Source organism: Podarcis erhardii (genome assembly GCF_964252035.2).
Source record: "Podarcis erhardii genome assembly, chromosome: 7".
NCBI lineage: Eukaryota > Metazoa > Chordata > Lepidosauria > Squamata > Lacertidae > Podarcis > Podarcis erhardii.
Genome location: NC_138511.1, coordinates 78,237,931 through 78,255,806, shown reverse-complemented (window position 1 = coordinate 78,255,806; position 17,876 = coordinate 78,237,931).

Genomic DNA, 17,876 nt, shown 5'->3' with positions numbered 1-17,876 from the left:
CATCAATGAAGGTGACCCTTAGATTTTTAAATAATATCTCAACCCCTGTTCTCTAAAGGGACTTCTCAGATTCATGCTGCTGAAAGGTCCTGGACCTAGTGTGCTTGGAGCAATAACCAGTGTTTGTCAAGGTTAGAGCAGACCTACTGAAATTAATGGCTATGAGAAACTTCCAGGCAGCCTCTACAACAGCTGCGCGGATGCTACTTGCCCAAAGATGGAAGGAGGACAAATTACCTACAAAAGAAGAATGGTTGATAAAGATGATAGACTATGCCAAAATGGCGAAAATCAGACATCAAGAGGACATTAATTTTAATAAAGAATGGGGAAATTTTATAAGTTACTTGAAAAAACACTGTAAACAATTAAAAACAATGGCAGTATTTAAAAACAACACCTGCAATGAAGGGAGAATTAGGATAAAAATGGAGTTTTAAGAAAATACGGAAAATATGGTACGATGCAATTTGAAAAGAATATCCAGGGAAACCATGGAGGGTGGGGGGGAGGAACAGAAGTTCTAGGATTCTGAGAATCCTATTTGGAAAACGATTACGATTTATGTATGGTGATAATTGTTAAAAGTGAAAACGAATTAAATAAATAAATGCACTGCAATAAAGAAAAATAATGTGGGGTGGGGTGGGGTGGGGTGAGAAACTTCCAGGCAGCCTCTGCTGAGCTCTCCTAGACACAAGCTGTAAGTTGCTCCCTCTAGCGGCCGACATCTTGTCCCAGAAATAGCTGTCATTCTAAAATAAGGGCTCATCCACATTCCATTTGCCTTGCTGCTTCCCCCCAGGAAAACCTGCAGCTTACCTCTGAATTGGAACAAACAGCAATCAGGCTTTCTGCAGGTGGCCATTTGTTCTGATTTAGAGCTAAGGAATGAGGAAGAGCAGCAGGGTGAAGGCAAAAGCACAGGACAAGGGGGGAACCTCTCAAATTAATTCTTTCTAGGCAGGGGACAAGCAGAAGTGAGGACAAACCCTAATGTGGATGTTGTCCAGTTTGGCCTCCTTTGTAAAGCTGCTATTGCTGTGATGATATTACTGCAAATTGGGCTGAGTCCCTTTGATGGGGTGAGAGGGCAGCAGGGCAGAAGGCAGGGAAAGTGTTTGGCCTCTCACATTCCCTTTCCAGAAAGCGTTTCTCTGCTTTGTTCTGTAGAATGGCCCTGGCATAGTCAGAGACACCATTGCACCCCTGTGGTTTGAATCTCAGCCTTGGGCTGGAATTATGAACACTCTTCTGAGTGTCTGCCTCCTTGCCATCTCCATAGTTGTGGGTGAGCATATTCGGCTCCTTGAGAAGGGAGGTCTTTGAGATCTTTTTTTGGTTGGGGGTTGCTGACAATACCCAGCTTGTGTCAAAGAGCATCAGCGGTGGCTACTCCTCTCACCTGGCACAGGAATGAGCGTCCCTGCTGGTGTCTTGCAGGTGAAAATGATGACATGCCTGTTCTACATGCCTGTTTACACATTAAATAATTTAGAGGTGACATTTCTTGGCTGTGAACCTCTGGCTAGGTTTCATCTCTCTCTTGTGGCCTGTTTTGAGTTCTGCTTTGCTTTTTTGCTTTCCAACCTTTTAGTTCACCCTCCTCAAAAATGTACTTCAAATCTTGGGGTTCCTCAGAATATGCTGATACCTCCCTCTTGTTTCTCTTTGGCCCTATTCCTGCTATGAAACCATTACCCATCAGCAACTATGTTTGCTGTTAGAGGAAGTGACAATCATTTTCTGACTACAGAGGTCCCCAAGAAAGCTGCATTTAAAACGATGTTTAAAGCAAGCAAAGGAAGCCTGCTTTGGGCAGACTGGTACTAAAAAGATGTTAAAAGTAGTGCCCTAGATACAGTTGTACCTTGGTTTCCAAACAGCTTCGTTCTTGAATGTTTTGGCTCCCAAACGCTGCAAACCTGGAAGTGACTGTTCCAGTTTGCGAACTATTTTTGGAAGCCAAACGTCTGATGGGGGGTCTGCAGCTTCCGATTGGCTGCAGGACCTTCCTGCAGCCAATCAGAAGCCATGCTTTGGATTCTGAATGTTTTGGAAATCGAATGGACTTCCGGAATGGATTCTGTTTGACTTCCAAGGTATGACTGTAATTCCATAAACTAGCTGGAGGGCCACCATCTGCTTGGCTGAGAAGCCAGATTCCTGGCAGCAACCATTCCATCAACTGAGGGAGGAAGAGATGGGAAGCAGGGCTGCTCCATCGGACCAGTTGAAAGACCAGCAACTTTTGGCTCCTTAATTATGATCCTTAAACTGTTTCCATCCCAGCTGGTCACCAAAAGAGCATGTAACTAATAACAGGTAACTGAACTAGATTTCCTTCTTCCTCCTCCCTTCCCATCTCCTTTCGCTTCATGTCTTTTCAACAGTGTCATTTAGGGTTGCCATATTTTGAAGAGCAAAAATGAGGACACATTTGCCGACTACTACTTTTAACTGTGGATCGCTATGATGACTCTAATTTTACATACCCATGAAAAAGAGGGTGTGTCCTGGAAAAAGAGGAAACCTGGCAACCCTAGACTGAGGGCAGGGGCCATCTTGTTTTTAACAGATCTATAAGCCACTGTGGAAGCATCTTTTGCCCAAAAGGAGCAGGCTATTTTTTTTTTAAATGAATCAATAAACTCAACAATGAAGAATGCCATTTCTCCAGTACCTCAGCATCAGAGGTGGGGTGGAACCCTGGTAAAGGCCCTCTAGTTACTATGACAGTAGATAGGCAGATGCAAGCAGACATTCAATTAGGCTCTCAGGTCTAAGAACTCCCTGTTTCCCCTGCATTTTAGGGGATTCTATGCTGGACAAGGGTTGTAGCAACAGCAGTGGGACCTGTACTGGTTCTAGAGCGCCTTGTTCCATGGGTTTTGACAAACTGTGCACCCTTCAGTTGGAGAGCACAGGAGGTAAGCATGCAAGACACACATTCAGAAACCACCCCAGTTTTCCCTTCTGTTGGCAGATATAGCTTTATGATCTATACCAATCACTCTTCAGTGTAAAGTATTCCTTCTCTGTGTTGGCACCCGTTGCAGATATTAATATTGCACAGTTTGAAGTGACTGGAAGCATAAGAATGGACTCTTTTTGGAAGAAATCATTGTCCAAACCCATAAAATCTTTATGCAAACTTTACTTAAAGAACTTTCTTCAGAAACATAGCAAAATACAGTAAAGTATACATCCAAAATATCCACAAGATTTTGTACAATGTCCAGCACTGGCTCAGCATCTTCTTAGAAATAAGAGATAATTCCAAAAATCCGAACTGTCTCTCTTCCCCGCTTCTAGCCTGCTCTATATTCTGCCTAAGTCCATGCAGATTCTTGGACAGATTCATTTACATCCTTACTCTCAGAGAACTCAAGAGGAAAAAACCCAGCCACCACCCTTCCAAGATGGCGAATTTGCAACTCAATACCTTCACCACATGATCAAAGCTTGCAACACTCACATGTTAGATGGCAGAAAACAACAATTACAGCTGTACCTTGGATCCCAAACGGCTTGCGAGTCAAATGTTTTGGCTCCCGAATGCTGCAAACCCGGGGTGCAATTCTCAGAGTGGGGTAGCAAGTGATCCTACTTCGCAGAGAACTCTGGGAATTTCAGCTCTGTGAGGAGAACAGGGGTTTTCTAACAACTCTCAGGACTACAGTTCCCAGAATGCGTTGGGGGAAACCTTGACTTATTCAGCGGATTCTGTAACCTGAAGTGTCTGTAACCTGAAGCATCTGTAACCCGAGGTACCACTGTATATGTGATTGGGTTGGATAACCCAGGTCATCTAAGCGATCCCAGGGCTCTCAGGGGGCAGAGCTGTATCTTCATGGGAAAAGGTAAGAATCCCTACCTGGCCTCTCCATCCTTCCCAATGATCTTCCCCTTGAAACAACACTGTACAGAATGGAATCCTAGGATTCAATCTTGCAGGGTGCAAAATGCTGCTCCTTTGCGAAAGGTGTTCCCTGCAGAGAAGGAGGTTGAGTGTGAGCATCACCACACAGGTTGGACTCTTCCGTTCACCAGCTGGAAGGAACCTAAGGACTCGATCCTGCCGGGTACATCCCCCCATGTATATATATATATATTTGAAGACTTTATAAGTCACCTTTGATTTTGAAATGAAAGATCGCCTTAATGCTTTGCATATTTTCCTAGAAGCACCTTTTAAAGACATATATAAAGAAAATCCATCTTTTTATTCCTGACTAGGCAGAAACACACACAGAATCATGTCATTTTAAATAGTCACAATGGCACGCACTGCCCTAAATCCGTCTCTGCTGTGTTATTCCATCTCTGCTTTGTTCAAACTTCTACTGTTGTTATTCTGCCAAATAAAAACCTGCCTTCTCTTTTGTTTCCCTCTCCTGACTTCATGCAAATTCATGACTGTTAGGCAGTATTGTAAATTCTCCAGGGGGCGCTGCATGATGACAGCCTTACATTCACACTCTCACACATGCAACCTATGCCTCTTCCACAAAAAATTGAGTATCCCTGCCAGTTAGGGTTTATCCAGACTTCCTCTTGTGCCACAGCATTCCACTTTTTAGCACTCCGTTGGGAGCAAACAGCAATTCAGCTTTTCCTTGGACCAACATTTTCTTCTGATTTATCACTAAAGTCTGGGTTTGCCCTGGGAAAGGAGTGGGGCAAGGGGAAACCACTTGGACCTGTGTTTTCCAGGAAGTGAGGATAATCCCTAAGGCCCTAGGAAGCTGCCTTAAACTGAGTCTGACCACTTGTGCATCTAGCTCAATACAGTGGTACCTCGGGTTACATACGCTTCAGGTTACAGACACTTCAGGTTACAGACTCCACTAACCCAGAAATAGTACCTCGGGTTAAGAACTTTGCTTAAGGATGAGAACAGAAATTGTGCAGTGGCAGTGGGAGGCCCCATTAGCTAAAGTGGTGCTTCAGGTTAAGAACAGTTTCAGGTTAAGAACGGACCTCTGGAAGGAATTAAGTACTTAACCTGAGGTACCACTGTATTGACATATTGAGCGCTCCAGGGTTTTAGGCAGGGGTATTTCTCTGCCCTACCTGAACCTGGGACCTTCATAACAGATGTTCAACCACTGAGCTACAGCTTCTTCCCAAAGAGTCTGGATCGCTCCGTTGGTTAGAATGTGGTGCTGATAACACCACAGTTGCAGGTTCGATCTCCTTATGGGACAACTGCACATCCTTGCTATTGCAGGGTCCCTTTCCAACTCTACCAATCTACAATTCTGTGAATTCAATCCAGTGGATTTACTTTTTTATTCCTACCTTTTATAGCTTTTATATAATTCCATAAATACAAATTGCAGAAAAGCAAACACATATAAATATAACTTATATAATTATGTATATATAAAAAACTGGCTTCTGTTTACCTAGGAAATTACCTTTCCCCACATAATTAAATAAGCACAACATAGGTTTGGGTTTGAAATTTAATTGGGAACATGTCATAAATAATTGTTATTCCCCCCCTCTTTCCAAAACAATTACTTTTTTACATGTGCAGCACCACACATGAAACAGTCTCCCCTTTTCCGCTGGCAAATCCAAAATTTATCTTCTCCTATCTTATATATTTCAGTCTCCAGATACCCACTATGCCCCTTGTTTAAGGGCTCACCTACCCTTGTCCTATGATTTCTAGGTAGGGGTCTGAGAGATGTTTCTTTTGTCCCATCCCTTTCCCTGGGAAAACCTACTGTTTACCACTGAATCTGCACAAATGCCAGTGGATTGACATATGTTCTGATTCAGCAGTAAGCAGTGGGGAAGTAGTGAGGCAAAAGAAAAAAATCTCATGGACCCATGCCTGGAAATCATGGGACAAAATGGAAGAAAACACAGGACAAACAGAAGTGTAGATGACTCCTAACAGTAGTATTTACATTTCTCTGTATCAATGCATTGTGATCCGTTCAGTTCCCTCTCAAGCTTCATTCCTTGCACGTATTTCAATGGAGCCCCGTCATGTTAAATGGCATTTGCAGCTCCCATTATTTCCTACGGACAGTCTTCTCATTCATTTTAGTGCATCCCCACCTAGCCTCCAACAACAGTTCATCTATCAGTCTTGGCAGGGAGGGAGCAAATGGCTAATGAAAGAATTACCTCTTGCAATCAGTTCAGAGCCAGATCATGAATTGCCTCTAAACTTCATCCCCCGTTCCCCCCTTGGTACCTCCATTTAATTTATTCTTTCCCATCAACACACTATCCTAAAAGCGGAGTAACGGGGCTGCATGCGTCCATTGTGCTTGCACAAAGCGTACACAGAGGTAAGATGAAGTCCAGCCTAGAGGGAGCGTTTGTTCCAATTTGTTTTGCAGGAAGGTTAGACTTCAATGACAAATCCAAATCCTGGTTTGCATTTGCAGTGGTTGGTGATACATCTTCCCCTTTATCCGTCATTTGTTCCATATCTTTTCCACACCACAAAAAGTTCTAGAGTAGATTTGTTGCGACAGAACGCTTTAATCCACTTTCACTGGGCAATTTCTGGGATGTGCTTGAATCCCTCTTTCCAAAGGATTGATAGCCTGGAGGCAATCCTAGAGGAGGCGAAGAGCAATGAAGGAAAGGGCAGTGGAGATCTCCAGCTCGAAGTGGAAAAGAGGCAGAAGAAGAACCTGCAGCCATCTCTCACACGTGATCCCACCTCTCTCCTTCCTGCTTTAGACTCTGAAAAGCAAACTCTAAAACACCCAAGTGTAATATCCACAGTTGCAACTGCTTCTTGTCCATATCAGTGATTTTTCCAAGCTGCAGCTGCCTCCCTCTCCCTCTCTTCAGCTGGCAATGACGTCCAGACAGGAGGAGGAAGGTCTTTAAGGGAGGGAGGATAGATGGGAAAGAGGGGAGTGGGAGTCATAGGGAAGCTAAAGCAGAGGAGGCGGCAGGGAATTCGCTCTCACGCCTGCTGTTTCTGAGGTTGAAATTTCTAAAGCTGATGAAGAGTCTAAGAGAGGTAATAGGAAGCGAACATGGGCTCCACACACAAAAGCACTGGAACTCCACCAGAGAAAGCATGTCTCCCCTTCCCCTTTTTAATAACTTTCCAGAAAGTAGTAAATAACAATTAAAACAATCTTTCCCTTCAAAGAAGTTTTTTGGCTTGTAGAGGGCTGTTTTATTGCACTGGTTTTTGGCTGCTTCTTTTTTAACCACTTCAGCTTCTTTGGTTTTTCAGAGTCACTCTGCTGCGGATGTTTTTTCTTTTCTTTTTCTATCCTGTGGTGTTGTAGCATTTTAATGTATCTTTGATGTTGTAAGCGATGCTTGAAGTAGTTCATCTGTGGTTGGATTTTTATGTGGGCCCCTTTTCGCTCTTTGTGAGAAAGGGCAAGGTACAAATGTTTTTTAAACAAGGAAGGAACTGAACAGACCTGACTGCAACAGAACCCAGGGTTCAAACCTGTTCTCTGTCAAAACCTGAACACAGCAAAAGCTGCAGATCCACTATGGAGACAGGAAGCCTCTTGGATATTTTGTTTGCTGATGCTCCAAGCCCCCATTTACTCAGGGTTTATGTTCCAAGGCGCTGCATATTTAAGCAAAATCTTGTATATTTGAAGAACTAAACGGCCTCGGTCCAGTATACCTGAAGAAGCGTCTCTACCTCCATCATCCAGCCCGGACACTGAGGTCCAGCTCCGAGGGCCTTCTGGCAGTTCCCTCGCTGCGAGAAGCCAAGTTACAGGGAACCAGGCAGAGGGCCTTCTCGGTAGTGGCACCCACCCTGAGGAATGCCCTCCCACCAGATGTCAAAGAGAAAAACAACTACCAGACATTTAGAAGACATCTGAAGGCAGCCCTGTTTAGGGAAGCTTTTAATTTTTAATAGATTATTGTATTTCAATATTCTGTTGGGAGCTGCCCAGAGTGGCTGGGGAAATCCAGCCAGATGGGTGGGGTATAAATAATAAATTATTATTATTATTACTAGTGAAGAAGCCTGCAAACACTCTGCCCCTGCCCCCTTCCAACCCTTTTTGTGACTTTTTTGTGACATTATCAGGTCACTTCTGGGTTTGGTGTGATGCATGTATGTGCAGTCGCACACATATTGAATGCACATAGATGGGTTGTCTGTATAGCACTTATGGAACATTTAGCTCACCGTTGGTTTTTGATGACTGATGTTTCAATGTATTTTTAATCTTTTGTTGGAAGCCCCCCAGGGTGGCTGGGGAAACCCAGCCAGATGGGCGGGGTATAAATAACAAAGTATTATTATTATTATTATTATTATTATTATTATTATTATTATATTTTATTACCAATGGTCTCCATTGGAGAGAGACTTTCTATTCTTCAGCAGGCAATGGTGTTTCCATCTAGCCTTTCCCAGACTATGACTTTGAGAACAGCAGTAGCAGCAGCAGCAGCAGCTAGGAAGAGAGTAGTTCAGGGATACGTATATATTTAAATAGCTTTATAAGTTTTATAAGTTGTGCTTCTTTGTTTCTCAGTTTGACCCTTTTACATGGTTTTGTATGTTTTGTCGTATTTTATGCATTGCGATTTGCTGTTACTTTCATTGATTGTATATTGGTAATTCTTTATTGTGGTTGAACTGTTTAATTATTTGCTGATGTTTCATTTTACTCTTTACTATTAGATTCTAATGGATCGTTGAATGTTGCTATGTTTGATAAAAGTTGTTTAAAGTTATTGTGACTTTTATATTGGGTCAGATGGTTACTATTAATGTTTTATTATTACTAATGGTTACTATTATTATGTTTTTATGTCTTGGAAGCCACCCAGAGGGGCTTGGACAACCCAGCCAGATGGGCAGGGTATAAATATTAAATTATTATTATTATTATTATTATTATTATTATTATTATTATTATTATTATTATATCATTTGCGTTATTAAGAGTAGTGACATAATCTCCCATCTCAGCCACAGCAGCCACAAGGGAGAAATAATCTTAACACTTGTTAAGGAAATGCCAAAACTTTGGGTTTCCCAAATAAGTTAGGAACTGGTCTTGTGGGTCAGGGGCACCATATCCTGCCCCACTTTGTGGGTGCCCGACATGGGCCTGTGACATCACACGCACGGCACATGTGTGATGTCACACAGTAGGAGGAGGCCTAACTAAGTCCGTTGTGGCCATGGGAAGGCCCAGCGAGGCCCATTGTGGCCTCCAGAAGGCCTGTTGCAGTCAGAGGCTTCCCACCACTGCTATAAACTAATATGTAGCAATGAAAACAGAGTTTAGACAGGAAACATCTTTTCCTGTTGCATGTTAGTAACAGTTCTTCAGTTTCCTCCTAAAGTGATGGTGGTTTTGGTCTCTGTAAACATTTGGAAAATGTCCTGACATTGAATAGAACAAGATTTCTTTAGTTCCCTCTAAGCTACTCCTTGTAAAAGCTGCTGTGACCCTACTTGTTACTCACCCTTTTGGTTTTGAGAACTGGGAAGAGAATGGGTGTAGTATTGTTTAAGGCAGGCTTCCTCAACCTCGGCCCTCCAGATGTTTTGAGACTACAATTCCCATCATCCCTGACCACTGGTCCTGCTAGCTAGGGATCATGGGAGTTGTGGGTCAAAAACCTCTGGAGGGCTGAGGTTGAGGAAGCCTGGTTTAAGGTTCCTTCCTCGTTCTGAGAAGTGTTTCTCTTTTCTTCTGCAAAACTCCCCAGTTGCATAAGAATCAGAGATGGTAACCTACAGTCAGTGTACCAAGGGTTTTAGAACAAATTTTTGAATTTGGAGAGGTAGCAGGTTTCAGACTTGACAAAAATAAGACGAAAACAAGGCAACAGAGGACTATTGCCCTTATTTCCTGTTTGCAGGCTTCCCATGGGCATCTGATTTGCCTCCAAAGATGCCTCAGGTAGATGAGTCTTAATTTTCTTGAGTGAGGGGTAGCCCCAGAGTCTGAGTACCTCTGGGCCAAGGGTAGACAACATAATGCCCTCCAGATGTTGCTGGCCTCCAACTCCCATCATCTTTGATTGTTGGCCAGGTTGGCTGGCTGCAGCTGAAGGGTTTTGAAGTTGTTGTGTAGCCACTCGATTCACCTTGAGCTCTTTATTCTGGAGAGTAATCTCTGATCTCATGAGAGCGAGAGAGCCCTCCAAACACCATCCAGAGCACAGCAATATTTATACATTGCTGATCGCACGAAGCACAGAGACTTCCTCAAATATAACATGGAAAGTTTGAAGCAATATTTCAGCATGTTCCAAAATAGATGCTCGTCCTTTAAATTCAGCTTGCATAGCAGTTTCTGCTGCTGTTACTGGCAGTTGGGGGTAAAACATGCTAGAATATTTTTGCACAACTTTTATTTGTAGCTAAGCAGTACATGGATAATCAAACACCATCCTTACCGTCCATTCCGTGTTACTTTCACTTCTCTGATTGACTAAGGCTAGGTTCAATATCCTTGATCCTTAATTCTGAGCCAAACTTTATTGATTTCTCTAACAAAGTCTAGCAATATCTGGAGGTATAGGAGCCAACTCCTAAGGGTCAAGGTCCGTTTGACCCCCCCATTAAAATATCTGAGGGGGCTGCCTCCCCCCCCCAAGTTGATGGGCATTGCCATTCAAATGGTGTGTGCGCACACCGTGTTGTCTTGTGGTTGATTATGTGGAGTGAGGATTACCTACTTATTTATGCTACAATTGCCACATAATATTTCTTCTGCATTTGTAATAAATTGCCTTTTGATTGTGGCAGCACCTAAACTCTAGAACTCCCTGCTGATTGACATCATGCAGGCACCTTGACTGTGCTCTTTTCAGTGCCTGCTTAAAAATTTTTTTGTTTAGGCAATCATACTCAGATATGTAGAATGTTGACACATGTGTTAATGTGGGTGTTTAGGTTTAAGTGTTTTAAATGTTTCAAATACAGTGGTACCTCGGGTTACATATGCTTCAGGTTACATACGCTTCAGGTTACAGACCCTGCTAACCCAGAAATAGTACCTCGGGTTAAGAACTTTGCTTCAAGATGAGAACAGAAATTGTGCTCTAGCGGTGCGGCGGCAGCAGGAGGCCCCATTAGCTAAAGTGGTGCTTCAGATTAAGACAGTTTCAGGTTAAGAATGGACCTCTGGAACGAATTAAGTACTTAACCCAAGGTACCGCTGTACTTGATGATTTCATTGGTTTAGTCTCTTTGTAAACAGCTTTGAGGGTGATGTTTCCCTTTCTTCCAATCACGTAAAATTTTACGAAATAAATAAATTCCATCCAGTTTTGCCCCTGACCACTGTTGGCATGCCCTGCACCAAAAAAAGTTTGCTTATAAGGAAATGTGGCTTTCAGACTGAAAAAGCTTTTCCCCACCTTGCTGAATCTGATCATCACACAAGTTCCTGCTGACGCAAGCAAGGAAGTGATCACACCTTGAGCTCCTGAAGGAGTGCCTCTCTCTGAAAATGCAAGTCTTGTACCAGTGAGCACCAGAGCCTGACCTATCTGTCTTCATTTTTCAGGGTGCTTCTTCCAGTCAAAATGTTCCTCAAATGCACCAAGGTGCTGGATTCTTCAGAGCTGCTTCTCTGCAGGCAGACTTCATCACAAAGCAACAGGACAGCCACTGCAAATGAGAGAATTTATAATAGGGGCACAGCCCTGTAATCACAATACAGTCATACCTCGAGTTGAATGTGCTTCGGGTTGAGCACGTTTGAGTTGTGCTCCGCGCAACCCAAAAGTAACGGAGCGTGTTACTTCTGGGTTTCGCCTCTCGCGCATGCGCAGATGCTCAAAATGACATCATGCGGAAGCGGCGAAATGCGACCTGCGAGCGCGCAGACGTGCCGTCACATCTTGTGGATCCCGTTCGCATGCTGAGGTACCACTGTACTAATATATCAAATGATACCTGAGGTACAGGAATTGATTCCTATTCCCTTACAGATTAACCACACAGGTGCATAATTTCAATTTACCTTATACAAGGTGATAAGCAGGCAGAAATATTATTCAGCTACCTCTTTTCTGACTGACTCCATTCTACTGGTTCTAAGCCAATTCATTTGGGGGCCTTGTCCACAGGAAACATGTTGACCTTTCAAAATGTCCTGCCTTGCCCTCCAGCGGTTTTATGACAAGCCAAGAGAGTTGTGTGCATCTTTGAGTGCTGCCTCCCAATGGTGATAGAGGTAATTAATGATCTGTTGCATTCTTGGAGAGTTTCCAGCCTTTCCCAATATGGTGCTGTTCAGTTATTATTTGACTCATCCCCCCGACCATTGCCATGCTGGTTGGGATTGTTGGAGTCCAATAACATCTGGAGGGCACAAGGCTGAGGAAGGCTGCACTGTTAGGTGAGAGGTGAAGGAATGTCAGGGACCGTGCTGAGGAGGGCTGCACTGAGCCACCCCCTCCCCCTCCCCCTGATTCTGATCCTGATCCTGAATCTTCCCAGGAGCAGGGGGACAGTATAGATTTGGAACAGTAGTTTGCAGAGGGGCAAAGTTCAGAAGGCAGAATCTGGGAAATGCTGGATGGGGAACAACTAGGAGACGGAACACTGGAAGAGAGAGGGTTAACAGATTCACAGTCATTATACAGCATTCTTCTGCTCTCCCCAAGGTTGAGAAGAGCTCAGAAAATCTCAGAACAGAAAGCGCAGAGGGTACAAGCTCAGATTACAAAATGCAGAAGTAGATTAATAGAGACGGAGGTGGTGTGAACCTTAATTGGGAGCAGTAGGAGACGTGTCCTTTATTCACTCACTGTGATTATTAAAGATTCTAACTGGTAAGATGTTCCTTTTGTTTGATCCTTTCTTTACTGCCATGGGGGAGGAAGCCAATTCCCCGAAGCCTGACAAGGAACTTGGAAGCTGACCAATGTACCTGGCGATTGGTCAGCTATGGGTCAAGGGTATTTCTGTACACTGGATGGTATTTACCCAATGTGGGTGAACCCTGGTGGTCTTAACTGGCAGTGGTACACATGATAGGCAACAGGAGCACTTCAAGCAGTGTCAAGCAGCTTGGGCAGACAACTAAAATTTCCCACAAATCAGTGGGTTGAGGCATGATGCCTCAGAAGCATTGTGGGAAATTTAAACAGCAGCTCTCAACATCCCCCCCCCCACCCTACCTAAAATTACTTGAGAGTGCCAGGATGCAACATGCTCCAAAAGGCTTTCTTCTCTCTCTGGACTTTGCTTCTTCCGCCACGTCTTTGATTCTATTCTCTGATTGGCTCAGAAACCTGGGATATGATTGGCCTTCTGCCTCCTGGTGCTTCTAGAATCTCTACAACAGGGTGAGGTCCATGGACCAGCCATGGTCCGTGAGTTTCATTCAGGTGGCATGACTTTGAAAATACAATTAAGAATCATACAGTGTCTGCCACAGCACTTTACAATTACTACAACGGATGAAAAAACCATGGACATCAGTAATTTTCAAGAAGGCCAACCACTGCTCTAGAGAGCATGGGGTGGGGTGAAACTATGAAAGAATTACTAAATTTAAGAAATAGAAACATGCTTGTGAGCAATGATGGATCCTGCAGCTCTGGGCTGGGTGGAATGTAAGGTGTGCATAAACCAGGGGTCCCCAAACTAAGGTCCACGGGCTGGATAAGGCCCGAGGGCATTGTTTTTCTGGCCCGCAGCAACCCCCGCCACCTGCTACTGCCGCCTGCTCTTACCGGCACTGTGCTGCGCAGCTGCCCACTTCCGGGTCAGAGGAGCACCGGAAATAGCTTGTGCGCGTGTGCAAGCGTTATTTTTGCATGCACAACCATTATTTCCGGTGCACATCTGGGTCGGAGGAGGCCCATACACATGCACACACACTATTTCCAGTGCTCCTCCAACCTGGAAGTGTACCAGAAATAGCGTGTGCACATACGTATGGGCACACACTCCCCCGCCCTCTGGCCCCATCAATGCTGGAGACACCAGCCTGAGGCGTGGGAAGTTTGCTGACCCCTGGCATAAACTGATAACAACATGCAACCAATCAGCTACAACCAGCCATGCCCTGGCACCCCCTGATCTTTCGTTCCACCGGCAAAAATGAGAGACCTAGCCACGGGACACTAACACAAAAACTCATACACTATGTAAGAGAATGAAAGTTTACTGTTGCTCCTCCTCCTTTCTTTTTCATCCTCTTTCTCTCTCTCCCCCAACTTTTCTTTTCTCCACAACTCCACATTATGAACTTACATAATTTCTCCAAGTTATAACGATAACTTCTCCAACTGAATGGCATAATTCAGTTCACTACAATTCGAAAACAGAGACACTGAATACTACTGTTGTTACTCACGAAAATCTTTCATGAATACTGAATACTACTGTTTTCATTCAGTGAACACACTAAATACTACTGTTGTTACTCATGAAAATCTTTTAATAGAAACAAATTGGGCAGGGGAAGAGGCACCTTAGATTAAACCACATAAGGTCTAGTTGACAAGAACACAGAGACTCTGGCAGTTTATCTCAAGGTGTGCTTAGCTCCGAAGGAAGCCTGTTGAGCAAGCAGGGAGCAAGGGGGGGGGGGAAGCTTTGCTATTGTGAGCATCTTTTGTGCTACATTGTGCTATATACTTAGTAGCAAGAGACGTGTGTTTTAGCTATTGCTGGCCCACATGCCCTATTTGCATTGGTGAGAGTAAGTTAGAGAGTAAGCTCTGAGGTTGTTTTTGTTTTTACAAGCAAGCGGTATAAAGACCTTACAAGACAAGTGGAGTGGAGTGGAGGATTCCCTGGTCCTGAATGAGGTAACTGTGCCCCTGAAGGACCAGGTGCGCAGCCTGGGAGTCATTTTGGACTCACAGCTGTCCATGGAGGCACAGGTTAATTCTGTGTCCAGGTCGGCTGTCTACCAGCTCCCTCTGGAACGCAGGCTGAGACCCTACCTGCCCGTGGACTGTCTCACCAAAGTGGGGCATGCTCTAGTTCTCTCCCGCTTGGACTACTGCAATGTGCTCTACGTGGGACAACCTTTGAAGCTGGCCTGGAAACTGCAACTAATACAGAATGCGGCAGCTAGACTGGTGACTGGGAGTGGCTGCCAAGACCATATCACACCAGTCCTGAAAGACCTACATTGGCTCCCCGTACATTTCTGAGCACAATTCAAAGTGTTGATGCTGACCTTTTAAAGCCCTAAACCAGGGGGCGGCAAACTTTTTCAGTAGGGGGCCAGTTGACTGTTCCTTGACCTTGTGGGGGGCCAGACTATATTTTTGGGGGAAAGTATGAATGAATTCCTATGCACATTATGTGTTGTAGCTAATGACTTGCAGTTCAAACCTCCTCATGTGCACAGTGGAAGTGGGCTGGATGCCAAAGCACTGTCGCTGTTGCAGCCAAGACAGATGTTCAACAGAACATCCAGTACGTTTCCGAGCACAATTCAGCCGGACTTCTGAGAGATCCCCGCCCTGCTCCTGCACGCTCGCATTTAGGAGTGGGATCGGGCAGCTCTGCTTGGGAGAGCGAAGCCTCCACTCCACTTCTGAGAGATCCCCGCCTCCACTCCTGCTTGCATGCAAGTAGGAGCCGGATCAGGCAGCTCAGCTGAGGAGCGCCTGGCTGCCTTCAGGTGCTCTCAGCAACGATTCAGCCTGACTGCCTTCAAGGAGTTGCAGAGAATCTGAGGTGGAGGTGGGGGCTCCTTTAAACTTCTTCCTTGAGGGGAGTGCAGTTGTGAACCCCTCAATGGAAAGTGTGACGGAGCCTGCACCTCGCCAGCTGATGAGCCCCGATCCAGCTCTTGTTCCCGTGCAGAAGTGTGGCACCAAAACAGAAGTAAAATTACGACATAAAAAACACACAAGATACATAATAAAATAAAGCTAGCTCAAGCCTGAGGTTTTCCTGCACAAACATTATTGAAAAATTCTTAGTAGTGAGGTTGTGGTCGACGCAAGTTAAGTCCTGTTAAGAGCTACCATCTACCCCAGTGGAGGCTGGGTTTGGAAAGAGCACAATTTCTTTCAGGAACTGGCTGCTAATACACCATTTGGGAGTTCCCTCAGAACGAAATGTTCTTGTTGACAAGCATCTGTTGCTTCCACCTAAGCTGCTCATATTGTAGCAAAACAAAGGGAGGGCTGAACTTAACAATAAGCCAGTTTTTCATAATGCAGAACTCAGGCCCCATCCAAACAACACATCTAAACAGTCCTGAACACAGGACTGTGACAGTTTATCTCAAGGTGTGCTTAGCTCCCAAGGAAGCCTGTTGAGCAAGCAGTGAGCAAGAGGGAGGGAGGGGGGAAGCTTTGCTATTGTGAGCATCTTTTGTGCTACATTGTGCTATATACTTAGTAGCAAGAGAAGTGTGTTTTATCTATTGCTGGCCCACATGCCCTATTTGCATTGGTGAGAGTAAGTTAGAGAGTAAGCTCTGAGGTTGTTTTTGTTTTTACAAGGAAGTGGTATAAAGATCTTACAAGACACGTGGAGTGGAGTGGAGGACTCCCTGGTCCTGAATGGGGTAACTGTGCCCCTGAAGGACCAGGTGCGCAGCCTGGGAGTCATTTTGGACTCACGGCTGTCCATGGAGGCACAGGTCAAATCTGTGTCCAGGGCAGCTGTTTACCAGTTCCATCTGGTACGTAGGCTGAGACCCTATCTGCCTGCGGACTGTCTCGCCAGAGTGGTGCATGCTCTGGTTATCTTCCGCTTGGACTACTGCAATGTGCTCTATGTGGGGCTACCTTTGAAGCTGGCCTGGAAACTGCAACTAATCCAGAATGCGGCAGCTAGACTGGTGACTGGGAGTGGCTGCCGAGACCATATCACACCAGTCCTGAAAGACCTACATTAGCTCCCCGTACATTTCTGAGCACAATTCAAAGTGTTGATGCTGACCTTTTAAAGCCCTAAACCAGGGGGCGGCAAACTTTTTCAGTAGGGGGCCAGTTGACTGTTCCTTGACCTTGTGGGGGGCCAGACTATATTTTGGGGGAAAAGTATGAATGAATTCCTATGCACATTATGTGTTATAGCTAATGACTTGCAGTTCAAACCTCCTCATGTGCACAGTGGAAGTGGGCTGGATGCCAAAGCACTGTCGCTGTCGCAGCCAAGACGGATGTTCAACAGAACATCCAGTATGTTTCCAAGCACAATTCAGCTGGACTTCTGAGAGATCCCTGCCCTGCTCCTGCATGCTCGCAATTAGGAGTGGGATCAGGCAGCTCAGCTTGGGAGAGCGAAGCCTCCACTCCACTTCTGAGAGATCCCCGCCTCCACTCCTGCTTGCATGCAAGTAGGAGCCAGATCGGGCAGCTCAGCTGAGGAGCGCCTGGCTGCCTTCAGGTGCTCTCAGCAACGATTCAGCCTGACTGCCTTCAAGGAGTTGCAGAGAATCTGAGGTGGAGGTGGGGGCTCCTTTAAACTTCTTCCTTGAGGGGAGTGCAGTTGTGAACCCCTCAATGGAAAGTGTGACGGAGCCTGCACCTCGCCAGCTGATGAGCCCCGATCCAGCTCTTGTTCCCGTGCAGAAGTGTGGCACCCAAAACAGAAGTAAAATTACGACATAAAAAACACACAAGATACATAATAAAATAAAGCTAGCTCAAGCCTGAGGTTTTCCTGCACAAACATTATTGAAAAATTCTTAGTAGTGAGGTTGTGGTCGACGCAAGTTAAGTCCTGTTAAGAGCTACCATCTACCCCAGTGGAGGCTGGGTTTGGAAAGAGCACAATTTCTTTCAGGAACTGGCTGCTAATACACCATTTGGGAGTTCCCTCAGAACGAAATGTTCTTGTTGACAAGCATCTGTTGCTTCCACCTAAGCTGCTCATATTGTAACAAAACAAAGGGAGGGCTGAAGCTAACAATAAGCCAATTTTTCATAATGCAGAACTCAAGCCC